The 5,016-nt window shown below is 40.5% G+C and overlaps 1 pseudogene; it reads left to right on the plus strand.

Annotated features, from left to right (window-relative positions):
* Window positions 1-254: 254 nt before the first annotated feature.
* On the plus strand, window positions 255-805 carry LOC107497295 (annotated as a pseudogene).
* Window positions 806-5,016: the final 4,211 nt, after the last annotated feature.

The raw sequence follows: 5,016 nt of genomic DNA on the forward strand, positions 1-5,016 counted from the left end.
GCCCTTTTCTCAAAGAAAGAAAGGAAGAAAACTTAAGTAGGTTTACTAAAATGATTAACTCTGTAAGAGATGTCATATTTTATTTCCTGCTAAAAGATTAAGAATTTTACAAGTAACATCTCATCTCAGAACTACAATATGGGTGTCATTTTCCTAACGGAGTTCAGCTTTATCCCAAGGCAGTTTTCTAAGTCACTTGAAAGCTGAAGTACCCTTCATTTTCTTCTGTAATCCACCTAAGGTGACCTCTAAAAATGGTTCAATATTCACTTGACCCAGAAAATCCCACAAAATCATGCAAATCAAGGTGTTTAAATCTTCAGTTCACTGTAAGAACACTCATGAAACTGCACAGGCCATCAACAGTATGCATATCCAAAAAGCCACCACATATCTGAAAGATGTTACTTTACAGAAGCGATGTGTGCCATTCCCTTGTTACAATGCTGGAGTTGGTAGGTGTGCCCAGGCCAAACAGTGGGGCCAGGCATAGGCTCTGTGGCCCAAAAAGAGTGCTGCGGTTTTGCTGCACATGCTTAAAAATGCAGAGAGTGATGCTGAACTTGAGCGTTTAGATGTAAATTCTCTGATCATTGAGCCCATCCAGGTGAACAAAGCTTCCAGGATGCAGCACAGAATTTACAGAGCTTGTGGGCAGATTAAGCCCTACATGAGCTCTCCCTGCCTTACTGAGATCCTCACTGAAAAAGAGCAGACTGTTCCTGAACCAGAAGAGGAGGTTGCTCAAGAGACAAAGATAACCCAGAAGAAACTGAAGAAACAAAAACTTATGGCCCAGGAGTAAATTCAGCATCAATAAACACTAATAAAAGTAAAAACAAATCCAAAAAACGGAGTACCCTTCTCTCAGGACAGATAGGATTTACACACTTTAGCACTTAAAAAGAGATACCATGTAATAAAACCTTAGTAAAAGGAGGAGACTATCTTATTGTTTCATTTTCTGCTCCTGTTTAGTTAGGAAATAACACTTGTGGAAAAAGACAAAATTATTGGGTGGAGCAACCCTAGGGAAGTTAGATGTGAAGCTGTGACTGAGGATGAGAGAAAAGGAAGAGGGTAGAATTTTGAACTGGGTAGGTGGGATTCTGTGTGAGGGAGTAGGGCTGGGTGTTTATGGGAGTGTGAGTGAGTAGGGCCCAGTTTGTGTATAAGTGGGACTTGACCCTGTGTGTGTGTGTGTGTGTGTGTGTGTGTGTGTGTGTGTGTGGAACTGGGCATGTTTGCCCACGTGCATGGGACTGCAGGTGAGTGTGAGTGAGTGTATATGTGAATGTGGTTGGGTATTACTATATAAGAGAGTGCATGGGGCTGGGTGTGAGTGTATGAGTATACTTGTGTATGGACGGAGTGTTTGTGCTCCCACCAACCCCCAACCAAAATTCATATATTTAAATCTAACCTTGAATGTTCAATGTAATGGTATTAGAAGGTATAGCTTTTAGGAGGTACTTAATCATTAATGGGATTAGTACCTGTTGGGTTGCTCGTGGGTGCCATTATGCCAGCGGGAAGGTGGCTCAATACCTAAGATGGCTGACGGCTCACGATCAAAGTTACAGCAGAGACTTCCTGGGCGGTGAGATCAGCCAAACAGAGAAGTCCCACCCTGTAACCCCACCGACATCCTGGGCCAAAACCTTTAAAAACCGCGGCTATACCCCAGACACTTCCGACTTCTCTGGCCCCTTTCCTCAGGACCAGAGAACCTCGCCCGCAGACCCTAATAAAGCCTGTTTCATACTTCGCTTTGGCTCAATCTCACCCTCATTTTCGTCTCCTCCGGCCGATCAGTACCCTTGTAAAACAGACTAGAGAGCTACCTTACTCCTTCTACCATGTGGGAACACAGCAAAAGACACCTTTTTGAATCAAGTAGAAGGCTCTCACCAGAGACCTGATGGCATCTTGATCTTGGATTTCCAGCCTCCAGAACTGAGAGAATTGTGTGTTTGTTGTTATTAAGACACCCGGTTTGTGGCATTTTGTTATAGGAGCATGGACAGATGAAGACAGCTCATATGTGAGATGGGGCAAGTCTGTGTGAGAGCTGTGATTGAGCCAGTGTGAGTGAGTGCAGAGGGGTGTGACCTTTAATGTGGCAGGTGAGTGTGATAGCAGATGGCTGCGAGGGAGTAAGATATCATGGGATTCTTTGAGAATTAGTAGGACAGTGTGATCAAGTACGAGTAGCATTGTATGAGACTAAGTGTGAGAGGAACTAAGTTTGACTAGTGGGACCAAGTGTGACTAGGCATGAATGCAACTGAGTGTGGCTAGATATGAGCCTGGAATTTTGTGTGGCTTGGCATGTGAATATGAAGAGTGCAAATGGCACTGAGTATGAATGTGGTTCTGTGCATGAGTGTGCAGGACTGTGTTTTTGAGGGAGAGGGACTGACTATGAGTGAGTGATTGTGACTGAGTGAGCTGACTTGAATGACTGTGGGTGGGTGGGGCTGAATGAGGCTGAGCAGGACTATAATGGAAGTCAGTTGGGTGGCCGGTAATGAATGTGAAGGAGTGTGAGTAGGATTCTGTGGGACAGAGTAGGACTGTGAGTGAATGGGACTGTTGTGAATGATTGTGTGAATGGAGCTGAGTGGTTGTAAATGGTGGGGACCGGATGTGAGTGACCGTGAAAAAGGGGGCCTGGGTGTGTTGCTGGCTATGAGGGTGAGCGAATTTGTGCTGTTGGGTGTGTGTGAATGGGACTAGGTTTGTCTGTCCACATCCTCGTACCACTGGGACTCAGACAAGGAGGCGGGCTGAAATTAAATAGGCATTTAAGGATTAGGAGACACCATGAAATTAGAATCTAAAGCAAAGATGAAGTTAATATGGCAGGAGCCAAGAGAACATAATTATTGTAGATAAGTCAAGGAAAAAAAATGATAAAAAACATATCCTGAGAATAGGAGGGCAGGGTGAGAGAATAAGATTGCCCTATACCTAGCTGCATAAGCACTTGGGCTCCATAAGGATAGAAACCAAGAAAACACCTGGGAAATAGACATAATGTGCCAGCTACAGAGGAGAAACCTTCTTAGATGCTTCTTGATAGAGCATGGACTAATTCCAGGCCTTGGATCCTTCAGTGCTCATTAATGAGACCAGAAAGTTGATTGAAGGTTCGGTGAAAGGGGCGATGTCCTGACAAAAGAATTAAATTGCTTAGTTAATTGAGCTATTTATTCTATCTCTTCTCACCTCCAGAATTCATAAAAATTTAAAACTTTCATTCAACACAGAGATCCCAACACACACACATCAAAGAGATTTGATGAGGCAGGCTGGCCTTAGTACTCTTGCCTTTCCTTCCATATCCGAGCAGTGTGAATTCCACTGTGTTCTATGCCTCCCCTGCCCTCGTAGTCTTTCGGCCTCACTTATGTTACAGAACTAATTTCCTCCAGTTAAAAAAAAAAAGAGAGAGATTATTGCTCTTAGGTAAGTAAACAAATAAATTGACCATCTGGGTCATAGCTGTATGTCAGGAATATGTGTAGCAAGTTACATAAAGTTTATTTAAAGGGAAACTGTGTCTTTCACACACAATAAATAACCAAAATCTTGATATGACCACTAAATAACACTTCCTTTAGAACCAAGAAATATAGTATATAATAATCTCTAGATGATAAATCAAAGGTTTGTTAATTAAGTTCCATGGCCATGTAATTTAGGTTTAAGTTACTTTAACTAAGGTCCAAGAACCCTCTGAATTCATATGCAAAAATATGATTATGTAGTTTTTTCTGTGTGGAAAGACATTAGAGTTTTCAGAGAGACTCCGAACCCCCAAGGTTATGAACCGATTTTCTAGAGATTATTTCCTGTATAGACATTGAGTTCCTTGTGGGAATTCTGTCTTAGTAATTCCACTAACGCTGTTCCTGCTGCTTTGCTAATGCTGATTCTGTCTGAGTCTTGATCTTCAATGGGTTGTTATTACAGAAACTTTTGTAGTCTTTAAAGTCAGCATTAAAGAAGGAAAAAAGAAAAAAGAAGTAGGAATTTGCCATCTATTCACATTAAAAAGCAATATAAATAAATTCAGTTTATCTGTATATATAATAATTTTTATTGTACCAGTTCCCATGGCTGACTCTTTAAGATATTCTACTAGTTCTTCAAAATATTTTACTCCTTTACCACTTAAGTTTGTTCATTTGATCATCTTATTTTCAGGTATTGGCATACCCAAAAGTTTGAATATTTTAGATAATATTCTTTCAAAATCGAGAAGAGCTTCTCTCTATTTCTTTTTATCTGTGTTGCCTTTAACCAGGAAGGAGTTGCATCTATTGTAATAGTATATGGGGTAGATCCAGATTTTGTAGGACTAGAAGCTTATACAATTTTTGGTCCCACTTTAAGAAAAAGAATAAATATTATGAAAATATAACAATGCTAGAGATTTTCTCTGGTCCTTGGCCAAGTAAGGAGCCCTGAGGCTTAGGCTTCCTTAGAGTCACCCTTGTGATGGAGAACAAGGCTACTTAATGTTTTAATGTTGGGTTAGGGGTTAACTTTGGTCATTTTCCTTTAATTTGAAAATAAGTCTGCCAATAAGAAGAGCCACCTGGCCAAACCATTTTTCAATATTAGCTCGTGAGACTTCTACAAATTTAGACTATGCTTGAATCTACAAGAATCCAAATACCACAAACATCTAGAACCAAATGGGCAGCTTAGGGGACAATAGATACTGTTTTCAAGTTCAAAAGAAGAGAGAAAACTATCTCTAAAACTTGTTTCTTTGAGATGCTCAGAGAAGTGTGTTGGTTTAGAAAGAAAAAACACAGAAAGGAAGCTTTGATCTCAAAGAGCAGGATTTTCTTTAGGAAAAGGACGGCTTCATACTCACTGGCTTTAAATAAATTAGTGAAGAGAAAACCAATGTTATCATGGAACTATCAATGAGATTTAGTTTCAAAAATAATTGTGAATGGGATAGTGAATGAGTTACATAGAAAAAATGTGAATGTACAG

Source organism: Rousettus aegyptiacus, unplaced genomic scaffold (assembly GCF_014176215.1).
Source record: "Rousettus aegyptiacus isolate mRouAeg1 unplaced genomic scaffold, mRouAeg1.p scaffold_m13_p_4, whole genome shotgun sequence".
Taxonomy (NCBI): domain Eukaryota; kingdom Metazoa; phylum Chordata; class Mammalia; order Chiroptera; family Pteropodidae; genus Rousettus; species Rousettus aegyptiacus.